The following is a 27865-nucleotide window of genomic DNA, read 5'->3' on the forward strand; positions in this document are numbered from 1 at the left end:
ATTACAAGCGTGAGCCGCCGCACCCAACCAGAGATATTTTTTCGTATCTGAGTCAGGAGACTACACAAGAATGTTCATAGCAGCGTTGTTTGTAATAGTAAATGACTGCATGTAACCCAAATATACACCACCAGTTGAATAGAAAAATAAACCATGGTATACTTAAACAATGGGATACTAATGTCAGTAAAAATGAACAAATTTTAGCTATACACATTGATGGGAATAAATTTCATAAACACACTAAGCAAGAGAAGGAAATTGCAGAATACATGCTATATAGTTTGATTTCTGTAAAGTTCAAAAGATGACAAATTGCAATATGTTTTCTGTGGATAGATGAATAGGTGGAAGGCACAGTGTTTACCTCTGAAGGTGGAGGGAGTGGCATGAGATCAGAGGAGGCTACAGTGTTACGGCTTTTTTTTTTTTTTTTTTTGAGACGGAGTCTCGCTCTGTCGCCCAGGCTGGAGTGCAGTGGCCGGATCTCAGCTCACTGCAAGCTCCGCCTCCCGGGTTTTTGCCATTCTCCTGCCTCAGCCTCCCAAGTAGCTGGGACTACAGGCGCCTGCCACCTCGCCCGGCTAGTTTTTTGTCTTTTTAGTAGAGACAGGGTTTCACCGTGTTAGCCAGGATGGTCTCGATCTCCTGACCTCGTGATCCACCCGTCTCGGCCTCCCAAAGTGCTGGGATTACAGGCTTGAGCCACCGCGCCCGGCCTGTGTTATAGCTTTTATTACTTTATTTATTTATTTGAGACAAAGTCTCACTCTGTCACCCAGGCTGGAGTGCAGTGGTGCCATCTCCGCTCACTGCAGCCATGACCTCCTAGGCTTAAGTGATTCTCCCACCTCAGCCTCCTGAGTAGCTGGAATTACAGGCATGCACCACCACACCCAGTTAATTTTTTTGTATTTTTAGTAGAGATAGGATTTCACCATGTTGGCCAGGCTGGTCTCAAACTCCTGGACTCATGTAATCCACCCACCTTGGCCTCCCAGAGTGCTGGGATTACAGGCATGAGCCACCGAGCCTGGCCAGTTTTTAAAAAGAAGCAAACATGTTAAGATTTGACAAAGATTGGCAGTGATAATATTATGACGTGAGTTATCATTTTGTTAGTCCCCTAGTGTGTGCTTGAAAAGACTCATTTGAAAAAGTATCGGCCAGGCGCAGTGGCTCACGCCTGTAATCCGAGCACTTTGGGAGGCCGAGGCAGGTGGGTTGCCTGAGGTCAGGAGTTCGAGACCAGCCTGGCTAACATGGTGAAACCCCGTCTCTACTAAAAATACAAAAATTAGCCGGGCGTGGTGGTGCACACCTGTAGTCCCAGCTCTTGGGAGGCTGAGGTAGGAGAATCGCTTGAACCCAGTGGGTGGAGGTTGTGGTGAGCTGAGATTGCACCACTGCACTCCAGCCTGGGTTGACAGAGCAAGATTCCATCTCCAAAAAAAAAGAAAAAAAGGAAAGAGAAAAGAAAAAGTACCACCAGTTCAGTACCATCGGTATTTGTATTTGTGTATATATGTGAGTTGAAAAGCTGAAACAGTTTGGTAATGCTACTATTGTCTCACTCTCATGGCCTCTTCCTTCTGTTTACATTGTCCCAGATTTAGGGTTATTTGCTGGACAGAGATCATGCAGTTTTCAAGTTTGAAACTCAGCTTAATTTGGGACAGGGATCAGCAAACTTTTTCTGTTTGGGCCAATTAGTAAGTAATTTGGGGCCGTATGGTCTCTGGGCCAAATATTAAGCTTTGCTGGCCATGTGGTCTCTGTTGCAACTACTGAAGTTTCCCATCATAGCATGGCAACAGTGTGGTAGGCAGAATTCTGAGATGGCTCCTGAGATTCCTGGCCCCTGATGCATAAAACTTTATCTCAGTTATTTAATCAAACACTAACCTAGGTGCTGTTGTGAAGGGATTTTGGAGACGTACTTAATGTCCCAAATCAGTTGACCTTAAAATAGGGAGATTATGTGTGGTAGGTTTCACCTAATCAGGTGGGCCTTTAAAAGGGATAGGGCTCTTCCTAGTAACAGAGATTCAAAATGTTAAAGAGGTTTAATGTGAGGGAGACTCTCTATTGCTTACTTTGAAGATGGAGGGGGCCATGTGGCAAGGTATCTAACCAGCCTCTAGGAGCTGAAGGTAGCCCTTGGCTGGTGGCCAGCATAAGAATGGGAGTCTCAGTTCTACAACTGCAAAGAATTAAATTCTGCCAGCTAGGTGAGCTTGAAAGAGGACCTTGAGCCTCAAATGAGACTACCATCCCAGCCAGCGCCTTGATTTCAGCCTGGTGAGACCCTGAACAAACAGCCCAGTCCTGCCGGGACTGCTGACCAGTGGAAACTGTAAGATAATAAATTTGTGTTTTAAGCCACTAACGTTGTGGTAATTTGTTATACAGCAATAGGAAAGTGATGCAAACAGCCATAGACAATATGTAAGTGAATGAGTGAGGAAGGATGTGTTCCCAGAAAACTTTATTTATTAACACTGAAATTTGAATTTCATGGAAATTCCGTGAGTCACAAAATATTTTTCTTCTTTCAATTTTTTAACTGTTATATATATAGATATATAACTATATATCTCTCTCTATATATATATATATAGTTAGCTCATAGGCTGTACAAAAAACCAGTGATGGGATGGATTTGGCCTGTGGGTTACAATTTGGCAAACCCCATATTTAGAAAATTGGTGCATTTTTTGGTCAAACCCTCTGAACTTTGGAGAAGTTTTCAGGTCTCATAGGAATACGGACATCAGTCTCTAAAACACCCTTTTATTCATGATTTTAAATGAGTTGTAGCTCATTTTCTTCACATAGCATCGTAAGCGTCATAGCATTTTTCAAACACACAATACATTTTAAAATAATTTGCACTAATGGTGTAAATCTCTTCTAAATATCAAATCTAAACTATAAAACCATTTAATTTATACATCAATTTCTAGCACTCAAATAGGTTCAAAGGAACATTGCCAACTTTAATGAAAATATTGTAGTTATTTATTTATTTTATATCCCCCAAGGAAGTACTCTTTATTCTTTTGATTGTATGATTCTAATTAGATGATAAACATGCATGGCCTTTCTTAAGACATGTTAATTAGTATGGATGTTGCTATAACAATCTTCTGGCAATTTATGTTTTCCGAATATCTGGTATATCATGCATTAATTTTTATCATTTAATGAAATTGCTAAATCAGGAATTTAGAATGCTGTGTTTAAACTTTCTTTAATTAGAAATGGAGATATGAAAGCAGGTAGGACTCTTGGAAACAACACTTTGATAGCACAAGATAGACATGTTTTGGGGACACTTTCTGGATTAGTTTCCTGGGGCTACTGTAACAAAGTAGTACAAACTGGATGGTTTAAAATAACAGAAATGTATTTTCTCACAGTTCTGGACACTAGAAGTCTGAAATCAAGGTGTCTTCAGGGCCTACCCCTCTGACACCTGGAGGGGAGAATCCTTCCTTGCCTCCTTCTAGCTTCTGTTGTTTTCTGGTAATCATGGGTGTTCCTTGGCTTGTAGATGGATCACTCCAGTTGTTGCCTGTGTCATCACATGGCCGTCTTCTCGCCCGTGTCTCTGTGCATCTTCTACTCTTAGAAAGACACCAGCCATATTGGATTAGGGCCCACCCTAATAAACGAACTTAACTTGATTACATCTTTGATTATTTCCAAATATGGTCTCATTTTCAGGTGAGGTAGGAGAATAGGGTCTGGAGGTAGGGAACCTGAGGCTGATTCACAGTGACTTCCTAGAATGAAGTGGAAAGGAAAACCTAACTTTCCTTTTTATTTTTTTTTTTTCCCTCCCAGAAGCAACCATGAAAGCCACGGGAGTTTATTTATTTAATTTTTTTCCCCCTAGACGGGGTCTCTCTCTGTCGCCCAGACTGGAGTGCAATGGCGTGATCTTGGCTCACTGCAACCTCTACCTCCTGAGTTCAAGTGATTCTCCTGCCACAGCCTCCTGAGTAGCTGGGATTACAGGTGCCCGCCACCACACCCAGCTGGAAAACCTAACTTTCCACACCTAAGTAACAAAAGGACCAGAGGCTTTTTGTTTCCCTTTGCAAACCCCCACCTTTTCTGTGGGGCAGATGGGAAATTGAAAATACCTCTTTTTTTGCATAGAATTGTAACTTTGTAACTTCCCTTCAGCCTCTGACTGCCGGCCAAGTCTTTGTTTGCACAGAAGTGCAACTACTCTGATTGTGGGCCACCACTTCATTTACATAAGTTGAACACCAAGTGGCCAATGGGAAACCTCTAGGGAGTATTTGTATGCAAGAAGATTCTGTGTCGGGGCCCATGAGCAGCTGCTTCAGCCCACTCCTACCCTGTGGTGTGTAATTTCGTTTTCAATAAATCTCTGCTTTCCTTGCTTCATTCTTTCCTTGCTTTGTCCAATTCTTTGTTCAAAATGCCAAGAACCTGGACACCCTCCACTGGTAACAGAGCAGAATAGAGAACCCAGAAATAAAACTGCACACCTACAGCCATCTGACCTTTGAAAAACCTGTGGGTTTTATCCAATTCTTTGTTCAAAATGCCAAGAACCTGGACACCCTCCACCGGTAACAACAGGTACTGGGGCTTAAGACTTCAATATATCCTTCTGAGGACATAATTCAACACATAACCCTTTCACAAAGAAAATGACAAGAATTTAAGATAGAATAAGAATGTTAGAATAGAAATGGTCTTAACAGTTTTCTACAATAACCACCTACTTGTATTTTTGAAGAAACAGGCATGGAGTGATTAGGAGATTTACCCATGGTCACACACAGATAAAAAAGGACAGAGCTGGAATTGGAAATTGGTAGTGACAGGGAAATTTACAAATCATGCAAATACATTTCTGGTTAAACACCTAAAACAGTCAAGGCTGGCCCTCGGAAAAAAGTGGGAATTAGGCAGCTTATCTGAGTCTTTCTCATCTCCCTTCATTTATTTCTGCTTTCTTCCCTGTTGGAACCTCCTTGGCCTCACTCTCTCCTCTAGGAGCAGGTGGCATATACTGAGCGCTTCCTATGTGCTGGACATTGTGCTAAGTCTTCCTCATTTAATTCTCATAACATAGTGGTAAACACTATTATGATCCCATTTTACGAATGAGGAAACTGGACTTCAGATATTATGATTCTGTTTTATAAATGAGGAAACTGGACTGAGATGCAAACACAGGCAGAGCTCACATTTGTCTTAAAAATTATTGTATACATCTAAAAGGTACAAATGTAGTTTTGTTCTATGGATGTATTGCACAGTCTGAAATCTAGGCTTTTAGTGTATCCATGACTCAAATAATGTGCATTGTATCTATTAAGTAATTCTCAGCACCCACCCTCTCCCATCCACATTCTTTTTTTTTTTTTTTAACTGCTCTCTTATTCTATTCCTCCTTCTTGCCATTGCCCCCCACTGCCATACACCTACACACAGTTTATGCTTTGCTCACAGTCCCTTCCTGGAGGCCCTCCTTAAGCCTGCCTTCCTAGACAGGGTTCTATATTTCAGAATCGTCTCTTGTACTCTGCCTGTTTCAGTGACGAGGTGGTACAGAAAGAAACCAGTTGGCTGTATGAGCAGGTCCTTCCAGGGGCGGAGGGTCTGTTTTGCAAATTTGAGGATTCAGAAACTTTGTCAGCTCTCCCAGAAGTGTTCAGGTCTAGGGATGGGATTGCCCTACCCAAATTTACAATTGGTTGATTGCAAATCCAGAATACCAATTTGTGGATTTACACTGAGAAAGATGCCTGCGAAGTGCTGCAACCAGAGAGCAATATTGAAAAGGGAGAGCTGCCCAGACAGGGCCTTGCCAGGGGTCTGATAGCGAGATTCTAATGCCCATGAGTAGGGTGCTGGTCTCTCTGCCACTGAAGGGAACAGGACAGATGGGCTGGGAGTGCAGGCCATGGGCTTGACTCCTGGGTAGCACGGTCCCAGGGGCTAGGTTGTCTCAGGGCTTTTCCTCAGGCAACCTGAGGCAGAAAGTCAGATACTTATGTGGAGAAGGGCCAAGGCTCTAGCAGGAAAGCCAGTGCCAGGACTTGAATTCAGAGGACAGAAAGGGGAACACGAGGAGGGAATTCAGTAGCTCAGGAAGATGTGGGCAGGCAAACAGTGCTGGATTCTTTGCTCAGTCTGAGCCTTGTCTTGGACTCTTTGGATTTAGGCCTGCACAAGGTCATCCTGGTGATCAAACCCCAGCTTTCTCCTGAGGGCTTTGACTTGACCTGACCTTCAGGGCCTTGGCAGACTGTGCTGTCTCTGGCAGAAGCTTCATACTCTGGCTCTGTCCACATAAATCTCAGTCCTCCCCAGGATGGGAGGATTCAGGTATTTAGCCACAAATCTACGGTTCCTGAGGTCCCCATTAGCTGCCCTGGCAATGCCCCGCCACCCTCCACTCCCTGAGTCTGTCATGGTCCAAGAAGGAAAATGCAAAGTTCCATGGGTAGGTTTCTACTTTGGCAGACCAGAAAGTACAGGTGAGGGCAGAGTTGATTCCATAGCTGGTTCAGAGAGCAAGAAAGCTTTAGGTAAAAGTCTTACAACAGACATGTTGGATTTTTCCACTGTTGCTTGCCTTTCTCTTTTTGCATCATTGGATCCAGAAATCGTTAGGTTTTTTGCCTCTGTCGTGTTATCTCTCACTTGCGGACATTATTGCAACAGGCATTAACTTCTTATTTTATTAGTAGCCATTAACCATACACAATTGATCTACATGGCTTCTAAAGAGCCACATCAACTGCACCTGTGTTCCAGTCACCTCCACTGACAGCTGGCTTCAGCAGTCACCCAGCTGGATGAGCTGCCCTGGATCAGAGCATTGTCTGTTAATCACTAGTGAGTACCAAGTACCTAGCACTCAGCAGTAAATATTTGTTGAATAAATGAAGAAATATGTGATTGAATGTAAACTTTTGAATGTGGTCCAGTTTGTCCCAACATTCACAGAGAAGCAGACTGTGGTAACTGCTCTTACTTTTTGTTATTTATTTATTTATTGAGACAGAGTTTCACTCTGTCACCCAGGCTGGAGTGCAATGGTGCGATCTCGGCTCACTTCAACCTCCACCTCCTAGGTTCAAGCGATTCTTGTGCCTCAGCCTCCTGAATAGCTGGGATTACAGGCATGCACCACCATGCATTTTTGTGTTTTTAGTAGAGAAATGATTTCACCACGTTGGTCAGGACGGTCTTGACCTCCGGACCTTAAGTGATCCACCTGCCTCGGCCTCCCAAAGTGCTGCGATTACAGACACTTTTTGTCTTTTAAAAAGTACACAGGTGAGCAGGCTGGGCACAGTGGCTCATGCCTGTAATCCCACCACTTTGGGAGGCCGAGGCGGGCAGATCACGAGGTCAGGAGATGGAGACCATCCTGGTGAACACGGTGAAATCCCGTCTCCACTAAAAAGACAAAAAATTAGCCAGGCCTGGTGGTGGGCGCCTGTAGTCCCAGCTACTTGGGAGGCTGAGGCAGGAGAATGGTGTGAACCCGGGAGGCGGAGCTTGCAGGGGAGCCCAAAATCGCCCACGCATTCCAGCCCGGGGGGAAAAGGGAGACCCCCATCTAAAAAAAAAAAAAAAAAAGTACACCGGTGATACAGGAATCATTCTCATAAAAGATTCAAACATTATAGAAGCATACAGAACAAAATCCTTACTACTCTCCCTCCCACCACCCATACCCTGAATCCCAGTCCTCTCCTTGAAGGTAACCACTGTTACCAGTTCAGTGGGCATAATTTCTGTCTACTTTCCATGTATTTACATACATGTAATGTACATGTGTTCATATATATATGTGCCTTTCTTTCATAAATAGGATTACATTATATTTATTGTTTTGCAACTTGCTTTATTGTATTTAGCAATATATCATGGGCATCTTTCCACACCAGTACATCTACATCATTGTCAATAATTGCATAGTATTGCACAACATGGACATATCATATTTTATTTAACTAGTCCTATATTGGTAGGTATTTTAGTGGTCTACGGTTGGTCTCTAATATAAATACTTTGTAAGGTATCCTGCATATCCATATTTATTATATACACTTTTTTTTTTTTTTTGAGACGGAGTCTGCTTCTGCTTCAGGCTGGAGGCAGGGTCGGATCTCAGCTCACTGCAGCTCCCACCTGGTCTACGCCATTCTCCTGCCTCTAGCCTCCTGAGGCTAGACTATAGGCCACCCCGGCTAGTTTTTTTTTTTTTTTTTTGTATTTTTAGTAGGAGACGGGGTTTCACCGTGGTTAGCCAGGATGGTCTCATCTCCTGATCTGCATCCGCCTGGCCTCAGCCTCCAAAGCAAGGGATTACAGGCTTGCTTCACCATGCCTGCCTCCCATAAGCACTTTAATAAGACAAGTTCCTCCTGCCCCATTATTCTTCCTTTTCAGCATTTTTCTGGTTATTCTTTCTTATTTTCCATATGAACATCAAACAAGCTTCTCTAGTCCCTAGAATAGGCAGTTTTACTGGGATCATGTTAGATTTGTAATTTAAATTAAAGAGAATTGACCTATTTTGATGTTAAGTCTTATTATTTATTTATTTATTTTAAATTAAATTTTATTATTTTGTTGTTGTTGATGTTGAGACGGATTCTTGCTTTTGTTACCCAGGCTGGAGTGCAATGGTGTGATCTCAGCTCACTGCAACCTCCACCTGCCTCCCGGGTTCAAGCAATTCTCCTACCTCAGCCTCCTGAGTAGCTGGGATTACAGGTGCGTGCCACCATGCCCGGCTAATTTCTGTATTTTTAGTAGACATGGGGTTTCACCACATTGGCCAGGCTGGTCTCAAACTCCTGACTTCAGGTGATCCGCCTCCCTCGGCCTCCCAAAGTGTTGGGATTACAGGCATGAGCCTCCGCACCCAGCCATCTTTTCGTTTTTGTCTGAAGTTTCTAAAAACATTTTATTTTAAAATCATTACAAAATCAATAAATGTCTGTTGTAGAAGCTTCAGAACACTTAGAACTGTACGCATTAAAAATTACCAGCTTTCTGCGCGACCCCCCCCCCCAATTCCTATTGCCCACAGGTAACCACTGTTATCAGGTCATGGTCTCCCTCACTTCTTCAAAAATAAAATCATGCTATTCCTGTGATCTGCAACTTGCTTTTTTCTTAAAGTATTTTCCAAGTAGCTTTCCATGTCAGTACATACAATGCTGCCTCAATATTTTTAGACTGCTGCAGTTTATTACCCTCTGTGGATATGCTAGATTTTTAAAAATGCAATGCCTTGTGATAGACATTTGTGTATGTCCAAATTTTATTATTATAAACCATTTTATAATAAACAACCTTATTATATAGTATCATGCACATTATGTGATTTTCTATAGGATAAATTCCTAGCAGTGGAATTACCCGTGTCAAAAGTTATTGTGCATTTAAAATTTTAGTTGATATTGCCAAATCACATTCCCAAAAGTTTTTAACAATAGTTAAAAGAGAGTATATGTTTTTCTAAAACCTTGTCATCACTAGGGCTATTAACCTTTTTAATATCTGCCAATCTGTAGTTTTCGTTTCTATTTCTTAAATAAGTGTCAGGTTGAACATCTTTTCATATACTGTGTTTGCTGGTAATTTGTAATTTGCCTTCTATGATTTCTCAATTTTCATCCTTTGTCGATTTGCCTGCCTTTTAAATCTTATTAATTTTTTTTTTTTGAGGCGAAGTCTCGTTCTTGTCCCCCAGACTAGAGTGCAATGGTGCGATGTCAGCTCACTGCAACCTCCACCTCCCAGCTTCAAGCAATTCTCCTGCCTCAGCCTCCCGAGTAGCTGGGATTACAAGCGCCTGCCACCACGGGACGGGATTTCACCATGTTGGCCAGGCTGGTCTCGAACTCCTGACCTCAGGCGATCCACCCGCCTCAGCCTCCCAAGTGCTGGGATTACAGGCGTGAGCCACTGTGCCCGGCCAATCTTATTAATTTATAACAGTCCTTTGTGTATTACCAATACTAGTCTTTTACTTTGCATATTTGTTACAAATACTTTCCCTATTTTTATGCCTCTTGGCTTTGTTTATGATGTGTTTTGGCTGTTTATAAGTATTCAAATGTCATACAGGCAAATGTTTAAATCTTTTTTATTTTTGATTCTAGATTCCACAATTATAAAAGATATTCTCCTGGCTGGGGCATGGTGGCTCACAACTGTAACCCCAACACTTTGGGAGGCTGAGGTGAGTGGCTCGCTTGAGGCCAGGAGTTCGAGACCAGTCTAGGCAACATGGCGAAACCCCATTGCTACTAAAAATACAAAAATTAGCCAGTCTCATAACCTGGTCTCAAATAAATAAATAAAAATATTCTCCTATATTTGATTTTACTCACTATATTGTTTTATTTTGAAATTGAAATCTTAATCCCATCTGGAATATATTTTTGGGCAGGCAGTGAGGTAGTGATCTAGCTCTATATGTTTCTACATGGCTAGTGAGTTAAGGATATTTAGGTGCTAGTAAAGGTGCTAACTCAAGCTAGCTTGATAGGGGGAAAAAAGGGAATTTATTATAAGAATATGGAGTATTTCTCTGGAACCCAGATCTTGGATGGAGCTTAATTTCCCAAACGGCTGGAATCAGAGAAGGAAATGGTGTCAGGAATGCAAAGAGTAGCTTGTTGCCATTCCTCAGCTCTGCTGCCCTCTGAGCCTTGGCTTCATTCATCTCTGTGGGTGGGCTTTCTCGGCTACTTGGTCTTGTTGGTGGAAGCTGTGTATACCAAAGCTCAACACTTGAGCTTTTAGGTCTCCTCCCTTAAAGATGCCAACCCTTCAGACTGGAAGAGACTCTTCTCAGTCTAGCTTGGGTCAGGAGTTCACCTCTGATCCGACCAGCTTTGACTAGGGAACTTGGGTCACTTAATGTGTACATGGCTGTTGTGGACCCACTCCTGAAACCTTATGAATTGGAAAGGAGAAGATAGAAGATAGAAGTTCTCTGAGAAGAATCACTGTGACCTGGGCAGACACATCTACTACACTATTTGTCCCAGCACCATTTTTTTTCAGCACCATTTTTGAACAATGTGTATCCCCACTAATAATCTCTTCCACTCTCCTGGATGGCTTTTCCACGCTGCATTAGCTATGGCAAGTGAACAGGGTTCTATTGCTAAAGGAGACTTAGAGGACTCAAATGGCATTACTCACAAATACATAGTTTATTACAGGAAAAGGATACAGCCAGGGGTCTGGAGTGGTCAGGGACAGGATCCTATTGTCGTCCTCTCTAAGAGCCATGATAGCAGGACCCACTTTATCACTTGGACCACTGACATGTGCACAGAACACACTGACATGTGCACAGAACACCTCAGAACCAGGGAGTCCAAAATGGACTCTCAGATGGGCCAGTCACACAGGCATATTTTAACCTCAACAGTAGAGCCCTTTGAGGGAGGGACAGATGTCACACAGAGACCAGGTACAAATAATCAGTCTCACTGTTACCAATACGTAATGTCGACAAGCTCGGACAAACCACTGTGAATCTCAAGACTCATGGCTACAAAACAACACCATTAACCAGTATGTTTTGTGTCTTGATAGGGGGTCAGTGTCACGCTAGAACTTCAGTAAAACAACTAGGGCTAATTCTGGACATGCTGGAATTAACCTCACAACCCACACTTCTTCCTTTCTCCTCTGTTTTTGGGTTCTGGTGTTTTAACAATTTCTTGTGATCTGAAAAATTTTTGTAAGTCTTTTTTGCAGTAATTGAAGTCTGAATGTTCAATTTGATTTTTCTTACTTTGGACATTTACTTCAAATTTACTTCAAAATTTACCTCTAAAACATCTGGACTACTTTGGAAAACAACAAGGATTGATAACTCTGTATTCTATAGGTAGTGGCTAGCATTTGTTTTTTTGAGTCGACTTCCTAATCATTAAGAAAATTACTTTAATAATTCAGTTTACATCAAAATTCTCTTCTGCCTGCTTTTAGATTGAAAGTAAGTTCAACTTGCAGTATTCAAATACTGTGGAAACCCACTTAATTTAATGGTTTCTAAATCATGCAAGGCAAAAACATCTTACCTAAAGAGCTTTCAGAAACTCATGATTAAAACATATTTTGGAATAGAATTACTTTATTTCAATTTTGCTTTATAAACGGAATGAGCAGAAATGCATTAAACCCCAGAAACCTGCGTTACCACCATTTGGTGTAATTCACATGCTGAAAATGTAATATTTTTCAAAGGCCCCAGAAAGCCCATAATAGGCTGTCTTACTCATGTTTGTGCTCTCATCTTTGTTAAAGATAGCACAGGGTCCCATTAGCCTCTGGGCATTGTCAGGCCAAATGCACAGAAGCATTAATTGAATACACAGAAGTCTCAATTAGGCAGTGATTTTTTTGCCAGTAACATAAGGAGAAAAACATTTTGATTAAAATTGGGAATGGAGAGGGGCAATTTTGTTTCCATTGCAGATACCTGATTAGCTATGAAAAGGGAATGTGCTTTCTTTAAGCTTTGGGTTAATAATCTGAAAACCTATTTCTCTGGCTTTTGTTAAAAAAAAAAAACCAATCAGATGTGATGCTGGAGGCAGAAACCATTAAAAGAAAAGAATGAAAACATAGACCACATTTTAAAACTCTATTAAAATACCACAAATAATGTTGAAATTCAAACAATATATCTAGAAAAAAAATATTTGCAACCTATATGAGATGATTCTAACTAATTGATTAATGTAAAAAGATACATGCTTAAATAGAAAAAATTGGCAAAGGACCCAGCTGTGACACAAAGTAAGAAATACAAATGGAAATAAAGATTAAAATGTGTTCTGCTTCACTGGCGATCAAAGTCATGCAAATTAAAATCACATTGCTATTTTTACAAACCTACCAGGGTGGCAAAGATTAGAAGATTATTAGTATCCGGTGCTTAAAATGGTGTGTGGAAAGGGCATTCTGAAATATTACTGATGAGAAAAGTCAATTGAGTGCAATTTGGTAATGTGTCAAAACTCAAAATGTGCATACTTGTTATTTAACAATTCCAGAAATCAAAAATCTGTATTTTGCACATGCATAAAATATGTTCAAAGATGTTAATTGCAGCATTATTTATGATTGCCAAGGAGATGACAACCAAAATGTCCATCAAAGGGAATTGGGTAAATAAATATGGTACCACTTAACTAAGCAACTTCAAAAATTAATGAAGTAGATCTATATGCACCGATAGGAAAAAAATCCCAAGAACTATTACTGAGAAAAGCAAGTTCCAAACCACAAAGTATCATCACTGTCTCTGGTACTTTTTGATGTTTATTTTTAAAAAGCCTTTACCTGGGGTATATTTTATATAAAATAATCATCACATATTTCAACTGTACAATTCCAAGCTTTTTAGTATATTTATAGAGCTATGCAACCATAATTACAACCTAACTTTAGATTATTTCTATCTTTCTTTTATTTCAATAGCTTTAGGGGTTGATATGGTTTGGATATTTGTCCCTTCCTAATCTCACTTTGAAATACAATCCCCAGTGTTGGAGATAGTTCCTGGTCGGAGGTATTGGATCATGGGGGTGGATGCCTCATGAATGGCTTTGGTGCCATCCTCTAGGTGATAAGTGAGTTCTTGCTCTGAGTTTATGCAAGATCTGTTGTTTAAATGTCTCCAACGTTAGCACCTCTCCACCTTCTCTCTCTTGCTCCTGTTCTCACCATGTGATATGCTCGCTCCTCTTCACCTTCTTCTGTGATTGGAAGCTCCCTGAAGCCCTCACCAGGAGCTGAGCAGATGTTGGTGCCATGCCTGTACAGCCTGCAGAACCATGAGACAAATTAAACCTCCTTTCTTTATAAATTAGCCAGTCTCAGGTATTTCTTTATAGCAATGCAAGGATGACCTAACACAGGGCGTATAAGTGGTTTTTGGCTACATGGATGAATTGTATAGTGGTGAAGTCTGGTTTTTCAGTGTACCTGTCACCCAAATAGTGTACATTGTACCCAATAGGTAATTTTTTTCCTTCTTTACCCTCTCCCACCCTCCTCCCTTTCTGAGTCTCCAGTGTCCATTATACCACTCTGTATGCCTTTGCATACCCATAGCTTAGCTCCCGCTTATTAGGGCGAACATGCGGTTTTTGGTTTTCCATTCCTAAGTTACTTCACTTAGGATAATGGCCTCCAGTTTCATCCAAGTTACTGCAAAATACATTATTTTGTTATTTTTTGATAGCTGAGTAGTTTGTACTCCATGGTGTATATATACCACATTTTCTTTTTTAAAAAAATTATTTTAAGTTCAGGGGTACATGTGCAAATTTGTTACACAGATAAACTTGTGTTTTGGGAGTTTATTGTGCAAATTATTTCATCACCCAGGTATTGAGCCTAGTACCCATTAGTTATTTTTCCTGATCTTCTCCTACCTCCTACCCTTCATCCTCCAGTAAGCCCCTGTGTATACCATTCCCCTCTATGTGACCATGTGTTCTCCTCATTTAGCTCCCACTTATAAGTGAGAACATGTGGTATTTGGTTTTCTTTTCCTGTGTTAGGATAATGGCCTCCAGTTCCATCCATATCCCTGCAGAGGACATGATCTTACTCCTTTTTTGGCTGCATAGTATTCCATGGTGTATATGTACCACATTTTCTTTGTCCAGTCTATCATTGATGGGCATTTAGGTGGATTCCATGTCTTTGCTATTGTGACTAGACAACATTTTCTTTATTCACTCATCAGTTGATGGGCGCTTAGGTTGATTCCACATCTTTACAATTGTGAATAATGCTGTGATAAACACATGTGTGCTAGTGTCTTTTTAATATAATGACTTCTTTTCTGTTGAGTAGATACCCAATAGTGGGATTGCTGGATCGAATGGTAGAGCTACTTTTAGTTCTCTGAGAAATCTCCATACTATTTTCCATAGAGGTTGTACTAATTCACATTCCCACCAGCAGTGTAAAAGTGTTCCCTTTTACTGCATCCATACCAACATCTATTGTTTTTTGACTTTTTAATAATGGCCATTCTGGCTGGGTTTTTCTCACTGTGTTTTTATCTCACTGTGGTTTTAATTTGCATCTCCCTGATGATTAGTATTGTTGAACATTTTTTTATATACCTGTTGGACATTTGTGTATCTTCTTTTGAGAAGTGTCTGTTTATGTCATTTGTCCACTTTTTAATGGGATTATTTGCTTTTTCTTGATTTGAGTTCCTTGTGGATTCTGGATATTAGTCCTTTGTTGGATATATAGTTTGCAAATATTTTCTCCCATTCTGTAGGTTGTTTATTCTGTCCACTCTCTTTGACTCACTCCAACCACGTCTTGTCAGTCCTAACATTACTTGAAATAGTTGATCACTCCGACTTTGAAGCACTTTTTCAATTGGCTTCCAGGACCTCACGCTCTCCTGGTTTCTTTTGACCACATTGGTTCCTTTCTTTGTCTCTTTTATTCATCCCTCTTCTTTTCCCCAACTTCTCCAACATTAGAATTTCCCAAGGGCTTGGTCTTGGTCCACCTATTTTCTCTCACTCTCCTTGCTCCATATCTAATCTCATGGCTTCAAATATAATCCACGTGTTGCTGTCTGCCTAATTCACTTCTTCAGCCAATCCTTTCTCCTGAACTCCAGATTCATACATCCAACTGCCTACTTGACATGGCTTAGCTGTGTTATAGACATCTTAAACTACTTTTCCTGTTCCAGACTGAACCTTCAGAAGTTCATCCCCATAACTTATCTTCTTTTAGTCTTCTACATCTCAGTAAATGACAACTTCACTCATCCAGTTGCTCAGACCAAAAACCTTGGCATCATCGTTGACTCCTCTCTCATACACTCCACATCTAGTACCAAATTTCCTGTGAAGCTAATGAAGCTTAAGCATCAGAGCCGCTCACTTGCAGGAGCGCCTTATGAGACACAAGGCTCCTTATGGTGGGATAACACAGTCATATGCTTTTGTAAAATTTACAAAAGTAAAATATTTTAATTACAATCAGTTAAGACAGCTGTCTCTTTTCACTCTCACTTCCCCCTGTATCACTCTTCCTTCATGGCGGGATTGGCATTGGGTGGCTGTGAACGTTGTTGGGATCATGCAGAGGAGAATTTTAATTGGGTTTACATTTATTTTTGATTTGATCAGATATATTTACATGGCTGGCAGTTACCTCTATACCACTGTTAACCATCTCAGCGTAAGGAGTGGCTTCCAGAAATACTCTCACCTCAATTACCTTACTATGCTGGCTAGTGGTGCAGGGCCAAAGAGCATATCTCAAATACTAACACCTCCTATAGCACCCAGCATTGGGAGTATGTGTAGTTGAGGAGAAATAGATTTGGAATGTACAGAGCCAGAAACTAGTCTGTGGAAAATTATTCACTGGACATGTAAAACTATATATGGAGGACTCGGTTCCGCCTAGTCAGAATGGGAGTTTTCTTCTGTCACTAATATACTCAATAATGCAGCATGTGTAACTAAACACAGCATATGTTTTTTTATTGTGGTAATAACACTTAACATAAGATCTACCCTCTTAATATATTTTAAACTAAACAATACAGTATTGCTAGCTGGAGGGACAATGTTTTGCAGCAGAGCTCTAGAAAATCTTCATCTTGAAGAACTGAAACTTCATACCTGTTGAACAACTCCCCACTTCCCTTTCCCATAAGCCCCGGGCAACCACCGTTCAACTCTGCTTCTATGAGTTTAACTCTTTTATTTTATTAGAGATAGGGTCTCACTCTGTCGCTCAGGCTAGAGTGCAATGGTGCAATCCTAGCTTACTGTAGCCTCGAACTCCTGGGCTTAAGGGATCCTCCTGCCTCAGGTTCCTGAGTAGCTAGGACTACAGGTGTATGCCACCATGCTCACATTTTTTTTTCTTTTTTTTGTAGACATGGGGTCTCACTATGTCCCCCACGATGGTCTTGAACTCCTAGGCTGAATCAATCCTCCTGCCTCAGCCTCCCAAAGTGCTACAGGTATGAGCCACCATGCCCAGCCAAGTTTGATAATTTTAGATACCACATATAAGTGGAATCACGCAGTATTTGTGCTTCTATGCCTGGCTTATTTCCTTTAGCATAATGCCCTACAGTTTCATCCATGTTGTCACATATGGCAGGATTTCCTTCTTTTTCAGGCTGGTTAATATTCCATTGTATTTATATCTCATTTTCTTCATCCATTCATCTACTGATGGACTTTTAGGTTGTTTCCACATCTTGGCTATTGTGAATAATGCTGCAGTCAAAATGGGAGAGGTAATATCTCTTTGAGACCCCAATTTTAATTCTTTTGGATAAATATTCAGAAGTAGGATTGTTGGATCACATGGTAATTCTGTTTTCTGAGGAACTGCCGTACTGTTTTCCATAGTGGCCACATCATTTTATATGGAAATCTTGTGACACAGAATTAATCAGAAATGCTTTGTTTTCAGAGCATAAGCCTGTAGCAGTATTACAAATCATGATTTTTGTCTATGTATGAATTTGCATGTTTTATGCATTTTAACATATTGGATCATGTTTTAGTGTATCTGACTCATCTTATTCTGATGAAGACTGGCAGTTTCAGATGAAATGGCATATGCAATTGTCACGAACATGGGAAAATAACCTGAAGAAACAAGTGTTCCAATCACAAAAAGCCTAAACATATTAATCAGTAACTCAATGTATGCAGTATTAAAAGTGATTTGATTATATAATTACATAACTCAATACAATGCAGTGTCCATTTTTCAATACACTGCAATTGTTCTTATAAATGCTTTATTTTCAGATGAATTTTGTGGTGTTCTTCAGATTTTTGATGAACCTGAATTTAAATATGATAAGAAGGAAGAAAGCCAAATATGTAAACTGAAAGAAAGAAGACTAGCCTGTCAAAACTTGTCTTATTATTATTACAATGGCAATTAAAAACTTTATTAAAGCAAAATAAAAGTCCAATAAAATACAAATTTTGGTTAATAATGTTAAAGGAAAGACAAAGTTATCTTTCTCTTCTTTTTATAGAAAATGTTATAAAATCATCACGTGGCAGGGAAACAAATGGTATGCAACCTACAATATGAGAAAGTTACAGGGAGTGTGTCGGGAGGTTAATATTAAATTATTTTTCTAGATTTTCTGATGTTTGTAGTATTTGTAAGCTTTTATAACTTCATAATATATTGTGATTTCTCAGTTTAAAGAAATATTCGCTTTTGTACCAAATTTTTTATTGTTCTTCTTAACAGAGAACCCCCAAATTGTATGTTAGGCCACACAAGCCTAGGTCTATCCTCCTTATATCCAGTCTTTTAGCAAATACTATTGACTCTACCTTCAATATCTGTACAGAATCTGAGTACTTCTCGCCATCTCCACTCCCACCACTCTGGTCTCAGCCACCCTCATTTTCTGCCTGGATTATTGCAGTAGCCTCCTAATTTTTCTTCTTGCTTCTTCCCTTGTCCTCTTGTAGTCTAATGTGAACAGAATAGCTACAGCGATTATTTTAAAGCCAAGTCCTATCTGGTCTCTCCTCTACTCAGAACTCTCCAGTGGTTTCCATCGTCACTCAGAGTAAAATCCAAAGTCCTTTTTTTGTGCCCTTCAGAGACCTATGTGACCTGTGCTCCCACAAATCTCTCTGACTTCCTTTCCTACTCCTCTCTCCTAACCTGCTCCATTCTAGCCTCTTTGGAATGGAGTAAACATACTTCTATCTTGGAGCATTGGCATTGGCTATTCCCCCTACCCGGAATGCTCTTCTTTCAGATATCTGCATGACTTACCCCCTCAGTTCTTTCAGGTCTCTGCTCACATGTCACCTTATCAGTGAGACCTTCCTTATATAAAATTGCAGGCTCCCCATCACTCATTATCTCCCTTCTCTGCCTTATTTTTCTCTATATCACTTATCACATCTGATATAATACATACTTCCCTGTATATTTATATATTTTCTTTCCCTCCCATAAGAAGTAAGTTCCACAAGGGAGAGGACCTTAATTTGTTCACTAATATATCCACAGCATCTAGACACGTGCTTGGCACATAGCAGGCATCCAATAAATATCTATTGAATGAATGAAGGACAAATCCTATATGCCCATTTAGGCAGTGGAATTAGAGGATCTTCTTCTCTTTCTCCTTCTTCTTCTTCTTTTTGATGGAGTGTAGCCCTTGTCACCCAGGTTGGAGTGCAATGGCACCGTCTTGGCTCACTGCAACCTCCGCTTCCTAGGTTCAAATAATTCTCATGCCTCACGAGTAGCTGAGATTACAGGCGCATGCCACCATGCCCAGCTAATTTTGTATTTTTAGTAGAGATGGGGTTTCACTATGTTGCCCAGGCTGGTCTCGAGCTCCTGACCTCAAGTGATCCACCCGCCTTGGCCTCCCAAAGTGCTGGGATTACAGGCGTGAGCCTCCACGCCCGGCCCCTTCTCTTCTTTTTTAAAAAAGGTACTTAAAAAAAAAAAAAAGTGTGGTAAAATATCCACAGCATAAAATTTTTCATTTTAACAATTTGTAAATGTACAGTTTGCTGGCATCAAGTATATTCACACTGTAGTATAGCCACCACCTCCATGCATCCCACAGAACAGTTCTTTTCTTGCAACATTGAAACTCTGTACCCTGTTTCTTCTTTATACACTAAGTTAATGCCTGAATTTCTTATAACAAACATTTATTACTATAATGTCAAAAGGCCATTTCCATTTTGGGAACAGACTAATCATAAATTTATATTCATTTCATAAGACAATAATTGAGAAAAGATTGTGTTTCTATTCCTTGAACAGATTAAATGTGAAACTGTCCAGTTTTTTAAATGATTCATTAATGTGTTCCTCTGGGAGCTTGAATATTCAGTACCAGCTGTTTCCCTCAGTAATATCTGAATTTAATATTTTACCTTAAGAAATATGATGCCAAAGAAATAGTAAATATTTAACTACATATGGTATTATTTTAATATGTTAACATGTTTTCTTTACTTGGAGTTTGTTTAATTAGCAATACTGTCACAGTTCTGCAACATCATAATACAGAGAAGGGAGAGAGGTAAGTGGCACCTACTCAGAGCCTCCTAGGTGTCAGGTGCTTTGCAGATATTAGGAGTGGCCTCCATGTCCTCAGACCTCACTCACTTGGCATTACACTCCAGATTGACTTTCACCATCTCCATTTTGTGGCAAATGCTCTTGACAAGATCACCAATTATTTCGCTGTCACTAAATCCCAATAGACAATTTTCAGTCTTTATTCTCTTAACCTTATAGCTGCAGTTAGCACAGATTATCATCCCCTTCTTATCAAAACCCCTTGTTCCTTTGGTTCATATTCAGAGCTTTTTTATTTCACTTCCTCAATACTTCCATTATTTTTCAATTTCTCTCCATATCCACTGTCCCCACCCAAACTGGTCTGACACTGTATACTCTTGCCTGGACTACTCTTCTAGCCTCCTAACTGGTCTCTCTGCCTCCAGTCTGCCCACCCTCAATCTGTTTCCTACACAACTGCCAATGGCCTCTCCAAACTACGATCACACCACTCCCTTGTTTATGACTCCTTGATGGATTTTCTTTGCTCTAAAATTCAGTATCTTTATTCTGGTCTACAGAGCCCTTCATCCTCTTGTTCCTGCCTGTCTCGCCAGACTCAGCTTGAGCCACTCTCATTTTTGATCTTTCTACTTGAGGATTCTTTAAGTTTCTTGAATAAGCCAAACACTCTTTCATCTCTGGATCTTTGCACACGCTCCTCCCTCTGCCTGGACAACTCTTTATTCATTTATTTATCCACTCAACAAATACTTATTGAGTGCCTACCTGGTGCCGGGCACTGTTCTAAGTATTGGGGATATAGCACTGAACAAAATAGAGATTCCTATGCTTGTGGAGCTTGCATTCTAGCCAGAGGAGAGAGAGAAAAATTAATGAAGGCAATAAATAAGTAAACCGCATGGTATTTTAGAAGGTAATAAGTACTATGGAAAAAAGAAAAGGTAGAGAGCAAGGTAAGCAGGATCTACAGTACAGAAGAGGGTGGACTGGTGAAATTTTCAATGGCAAGCTCAAGGTAAGCCTCCTTGAGAGGGTGATATTTAAGCAAAGACTCGAAGAAGGTGAGAGAATAAGCCATGTGGATATCCGAGGGAAGAACATTCTAGGGAGAGGAAGTCGTCATTGCGAACTTATGAGGGGGACTCTTGCATGCTGTGTTAGAGGAATGGCAAAGAAGATGGTATGGCTGAAGTGGAGTAAGCAAGGCCAAGCACAGTAAGAGATGGTACTGAAGAGACAGCCGGAGCCTAGACTGTGAAGGGGCTGGGAGGCCACTTTATGGAGTATGGCTTTTTTTCTCCGAGTGAATTGTGAAGCTATTGGTGGGGTTTGAGCAGAATAGTTATATAATCTAATTAATTTTATTCAAACATCCCTCTATGCAATGTTGAGAGTATACTCACAGGAAGATGTGGGTAGGGGAAGATGAAGCAGGAAGACTGTTCGGGAGGATAGTACAGTAATCCAAGTGAGAGATGATGGTGGCTTGGGCCAGAGCAGTAGCATTCGAGGTGGTGAGAAGGGGCTGGATTATGGACATATTTTGACAGTATAACCATCTTGACTTGCTGGTTAGATATAAAGTGTGAGCAGGGCCATATCCTATATGTAGGATCTGAAACTTATCTAGTTTGTGGGCCTTGTTTAAAAAACATACAAAATAAAGTACAAATGTGAGTATGTATATAAAATAAGAAAAATTATGCCAATCAGGTAGACTTTGTCAGGACAAGATGAGTCAGGTACTCTAACACGTGATTTGATATGCTGGGATTCATAAAACCCGTGACTTCACACACATACTCATTGGTGTAGTACTGCCTCAGGTCTGTGTCCTATAAACATAGGAATTCAGATCAATTCTATTTAATGATATTCCCATAAAAAAAAGAGTATGCTGCACTTATAATTCTGTATGCTGCATTGTCCAGTATATTCTTAACCGTTAATAAATCCCTTTTTTGGAGACAGGGTCTTGCTCTGTTGCCCAGGCTGGAGTGCAGTGGCACAATCACAGCTCACTGCAGCCTCGACCTCCCAGGCTCAAGCAATCCTCCCACCTCAGCCTCTCAACTAGCTGGGACTACAATACAGGTTCACGCCACCAAGACTGGCAAATTTTTATATTTTTTTTGTAGAGACGGAGTTTTGCCATGTTGCCCAGGCTCGTCTCGAACACCTGAGCTCAAGTGATCTGCCTGCCTCTGCATGAAAAATCCCATTTTAATCTAGGCATCAGTAAGAACCAAATCTTCTGCATACAAGTCTATGTTTTAGAAGGATTTTCCACAGTCTAGCTTCTGGCTGTGTACATTTCAAACCTTGTGTCACCTCCACTACCTCCATGCTTCCAGTGTCAAGTACCATAGGACAGATTCATATCACAGTGTGACTTCTGGTTCTCTACTGTTCTGTCACTACACCAGGTGAGTCAGCACATTGGCTGTAAGCGGTGTTCCAGGAAGCCAACCTTCTACTGGGACAGCAGTATGCAGTATGTAAGGAGGTGACTGCAAACGACATAAATGTATCTTGCCAAAGCCCAGCTAAATGTATCCCTAACTCAACTTTACCTAAGCAGGATCCCAAAAATGTCCTTGGTCACTCCAACAGCACCTAATACAAGGGGAAACATGATGGAATGAAATTTGGAATGGAAAGAGACAGTGGTCTTAACTGACTGCAGTAAGAATATCTTACTGTCCCAAATTTTACAAAAGTATATGACAATGTGAACACATTCCTAGGGGCCTTTCTAGGGCCTTGGAATGTGAGGGTTCCTGAGGCTAAAACTTCATTAGCTTCAGGTGAAGCTGGCACTGCATATGGGGTGTGACAGGAAGGGAGACATTAAGGATGATTCTGAAGGTTTTAGCCTGAGGAATGAATAGGATGAAGTTGCCATTCCTGAGATGGTGAACACCTCAGGAGGAGAAGGTGGATGAAGTGGAGAGGGCGGGGAGGGGGAAGATCAAGAGTTCAGTGTGACCACGATAAGTTGAGATGTCTATTAGGCAGCCAAATGGAGATGCCAAGTAACTCTTACCATTCCGTTGGTGGACTAGTTCTACTTGTCTTTCACAGTTCAGCTAAGTGTCATCTCCTCATTTTGGACTCACTGGGTAAGGTTGAGTCCATTGTTATATACTCTGCAGCATGCTGTACCTCTCTTTTTGTAAGAATTAACACCCCCGTGACGATTTTTTTTTTTTTTTTTTGAGACAGAGTTTCACTCTTGTTGCCCAGGCTGGAGTGCAATGGTGCAATCTCAGCTCACTGCAACCTCTGCCTCCCGGGTTCAAACGATTCTCCTGCCTCAGCCTCCTGAGTAGCTGGGATTACAGGCATGTTCCACCATGCCTGGCTGATTTTGTATTTTTGGTAGAGACGGGGTTTCTCCATGTTGGTCAGGCTGGTCTCGAACTCCTGACCTCAGGTGATCCACCTGCCTTGGCCTCCCAAAGTGCTGGGATTATGGGCGTGAGCCACTGTGCCCGGCCGTGATATTTTTAATGGTTGTTGCTATGGTTTGGATATGTGTCCCCACCAAAGCTCATGTTGAAATTCGATCCGCAGTTTGATCATGTTGGGAGGTTCAGCCCAATGGGAGAAATTTAGGTCATGGGGGTGGGTCCCTCAGGGATAGATTAATGCCTTCCCTGGGGTGGGTGAGTGAGTTCTTGCTTAGTTACCTGAGAACTAGTTGTTAAAAAGAGCCTGACACCTCCCCTCACTCTCTCTGGCTTCCTCTCTTGCCATGGAATATCTGCACAGTCTAGCTTCCCTGCGCCTTCCACCATGAATGGAAGCAGCCTGAGGACCTCACCAGAAGCTAAGTAGATGCTTTGGCCATGCTTCTTGTACAGTCTGCAGAACCGTGAGTCAAATTTTTAAAATAAATTACCCAGCCTCAGGTATTCCTTTATAGCAACACAAAGTGGGCTAAGATAATTGTCTGTCTTGCGCTGCACTAGATAAACCTGGGACTGTGCATTACATACTGCTGCTATCTGTAATGTATAACACAGTACACAGCACTGGATAGATCTTCAAGAAATGTTGAAATGTTTGTTGAATAAATGATACACAGTCAAGTAATTTTTCCAGCTCATGGCTAGAAAATGGCAGAGCTAAGACTTGCAGGGGCATATTTTTTCAATGTTTAAAAAACAAAGCAAATGACGCATAACAGAAAAGTGCACTTAACACCAATGAATTTTCACAAATTGAGCATACTTTTTAAATTAGCACTCAGGCCAAGGAATAGAACATCGGCAGCATCTCAGAAATCCCGTCATGCTTCCTTTCTAAATTACTACCCCTCTTTCTTACCCCAATGTAACCAACATCCTGATTTCTAACATCATAAGTTAGTTTTTCCTGTTTTTGAACTTTATATAAGTGGGATATAATAGTATATACGCTTTTGTGTCTGGCTTCTTTTGCTCTATGTTTGTGAAATTTAGAAATATTGTGAGTAGCAGTCATTGCTCATTTTTATTTATTTTTATTGAGAATTACACAGCAGTTTTCAAACTTTTTGGTCTAGGATCCCTTTAAACGTATACCAATTATTGAGGAACCAAATAAATTTTGCTTATATGGGTTATAGCTATTGATATTTACTGTATTAGAAATTAGACTGGGCGCGGTGGCTCACGCCTATAATCCCAGCACTTTGGGAGGTTGAGGCGGGCGGATCACCTGAGGTCAGGAGTTCAAAACCAGCCTGGCCAACATGGCGAAACCCTGTCTCTACTAAAAGTACAAAAATTATCCGGGTGTCGTGGCGAGCACCTGCAATCCCAGCTACTCAGGAGGCTGAGGCAGGAGAATCGCTTGAACCCAGGAGGTGGAGGCGGAGGTTGCAGTGAGCCGAGATCACGCCATTGCACTCCAGCCTGGGAAAAATTTTAAAATATTTATTAATTAAATAACTCATTACATGTTAACATAAATAAATAACATATTTTAGTGAATATAATTACATTTTCCAGAAGAAAAATATTAGTGAGAAATATGGCATTGAGTATAAACTAGGGTCTTGGCAAGTATGTTGGAATACTGACCCTGTATGCAGTGGCTGACTTCCAGAGGTCTTAGCCAAACCCCAGAAGAGCACAGGAGTGATGGCAGTGGAAGGCACTAGGATGGAGACCATAGTCTCTGGGTTTCATGCTTCAACAAGCAGCAGGTACAAATGAGTGTTTCAAGGAGACATGATATTGGTACACAGAAGGGACCCAGTCAATTTGGTAAATGTGTAAATGCATGATGTGGTAAAAAAAAAAAAAAAAAAAAAAAAGTTGATCACTTTGGGAAGGAAATGAAGATAATGGGAGGGCACAGACCAGGCAAGTAGGAAAGGGAGTGGTGGCAGAAAATAATATGTTTGTTTAGGAGGCAGAAGACCTACTTTTCAGGGTACGTGGCAAACCCTTTAGTGTGGTATTTATGGCTTCAATCTGCTTTCTAGACCCATCTACTACTCTGTCCCATGGTCCAGCCATTTCATTCCCCAGATAGGCACGCACGTGCACACACACACACACACACACACACATCTCTCTGCCACTATTCATGCTATTTCCTTTACCTGCAATGACCTCTCTTCTTTGTCTCTCCTTTACTGCCAGTTAAATTTCTGATGATTCTTCAGGACCCAGTTGAAATGCCTGCTCCTGAGCACCCGCCCAGACACTGACCTACTTCTTCGTCTTTGCATCTTAGCTCATCATTCTCTTTTATGTTCCCAGAGCACTTTGTACTTACTCCTATTTCAGAATTTGACCTGTGTCATTATTGTCCAAGTGTCTGTCTTCCCCTCTAGACCAAGAACTAGATAAAGCAAGCCACGGATCTTAGACACCTGTGAGTACCCAACCCTGAACATAATTCCAGGCATATAGTAGGTGCTCAATATATGCCCACTGAATTATTAAAATGACTTGGGTCTGTAGTGTTTGTCCTGCAGCTTCAAGTGGACAGCCCAGCTCTTCGTGACCTGGTAAGACACTTGCATATATATATATATATATGTATATATATATTTTTGTTTGTTAGTTTGTAACATGTTATGTCCTCTAAAGTGAATAGCAATGGTCCTGTTAAAAGTTATGAAGCAAGAATGGGTGGAAAGAGACAGGAAAAAGATAAAGAAAGCAGGAATACTCTGTTCTCATATTTTTAAAAATCTACTTGGTAGTATTTGTTTTTGCTGAGAAAGAGTAGAGGCAGCCCTGGTCATAGCACTGCAGTAGGAGACGGGGGTGCCCCATGACGCATCTTCCTCACCACAGGACTTCCATCAAATCCCTTAGTCTACCCTCTGGTTAGGGACAATATTACCTTCTTCCCTTATCCCAAGGCTTAGGCTTTTCACATAGCCAAAGACCCTCTGAAGTTATGAGTATATTTTTAACAAGAGCCATATGACGATAATGTCCTGCCTTTACTGTCCTCCTCAGTAAGGGCATATCACCCATCTTCTGATTCCAAGTCCTCCCTCCTTTGGGAAGCCTTTCCTGAGAAAAGCCCACAAATTACGATGCCTCTTGACTCGTTTTGCTGGGGAGTTGAGTGACACAGTATATAAGAGTGTAAAGATGGAAATGTTTCGCATGCAAGCTTTTTCCCAACTAGACTTGAGACCTTGTCCTCAGAGATAGTGGCGCATCATTTTCTGTCCCCAGCAATGTCTCACATGAGGCATTCCACATCGGTGCACAATAAATATTTGCTGATTGATCAAGGATGGGTGGGCAGGCTGGTCTGTACCTTTCAGAGACTGTAGGTCATGCATATTTACTTTGTCTGTGGCTGATTAATTAACCTTCTGTTGTCAAGCCATCTCTGAAGCTGGAAAGATAAGAAACAGCCCTGTCTCAGCTTCAGATTTAGAGGTCAGGAGGTCTTGATTTCTCTCTGTGGCTTCTTCATTAACTGGTACAAACTTGGGCAAGCCAATTTGTTGCTCTGGGTCTCAGTTTCCTGGACTGAAAAAAGAATGGGAGACTTAGGTTTCATGGCCAAGATAGAGTAACAGAACCCAGGCATACCCTCCTGCATGAAACAATAAATAAAAACAGACAAAATACATGAAACAATGGATTTTAAGACATTGAACATTAGGCAATGAAGGACAGTAATCCCAGAGAGATGGGAACAAACAAGGGGAGCCCTATGATAACCTTAGCCTGTTTCCTTCAGAAATTTTCAGAAAGTGACATAGGGAAGGGTACTGAAGTAGAGCCTGGTGGACCTCCTTGAATTAAGGAGACAGAACTGAGGGTCCAGGGAGACCAAGAAAAGAGAGCTCATAGGAAAGAACACCAGAGAGGAAAGAGCTACTCTAAGAAAGACCTAGAGTACTCAGTAGAGTACTGATCAGCATGTATGTGTGAGAAAGCTACTCAAAGGTGGCAAATAACCATCTGACATGATTAGAGGGAACTGTGCCTTGTGCTCACATAGGGCCAGAAATAGTGCTTCTTCCTGCCAGGCAGACTGGAGAAACTCATAATTCATGGGACATTGAGTAGTCAGGAGGTCTTGCCTCAGTAATGGGAAATAACCAGCCAAGACTAAGTGCTGTTGCAGACCCATCTAACCAACCACAAAAGCAAACCCAAGAGAATCAAACTGTTTCCAGGTGATTTAACTGACCATACCAAGTGTTGATGAGGTTGTGGAGCAAATGGAACTCTCA

The 27865-nt window shown here is 41.0% G+C and overlaps 1 protein-coding gene and 1 long non-coding RNA gene across 2 annotated transcripts in view; both read left to right on the forward strand.

Moving 5' to 3' along the window:
• The first annotated feature begins 4017 nt into the window (after positions 1-4017).
• On the forward strand, positions 4018-17031 carry LOC103880865. Its single transcript, XR_642137.3, has 3 exons — positions 4018-6891; positions 10182-10261; positions 16985-17031. It is a non-coding gene; the product is annotated as an uncharacterized LOC103880865 (long non-coding RNA).
• A 6601-nt stretch (positions 17032-23632) lies between these two features.
• Positions 23633-27865, forward strand: part of LOC103880867 (A-kinase anchor protein 17B) — a 91368-nt gene continuing 87135 nt past the window's right edge. Inside the window, exon 1 of the transcript XR_002519456.2 lies at positions 23633-24034. The gene's annotated coding sequence lies outside the window, so the exon portion shown is untranslated. The remainder of the gene's footprint in view (positions 24035-27865) is intronic.

This window comes from Papio anubis, chromosome X (genome assembly GCF_008728515.1).
Source record: "Papio anubis isolate 15944 chromosome X, Panubis1.0, whole genome shotgun sequence".
NCBI classification, from domain to species: Eukaryota; Metazoa; Chordata; class Mammalia; order Primates; family Cercopithecidae; genus Papio; species Papio anubis.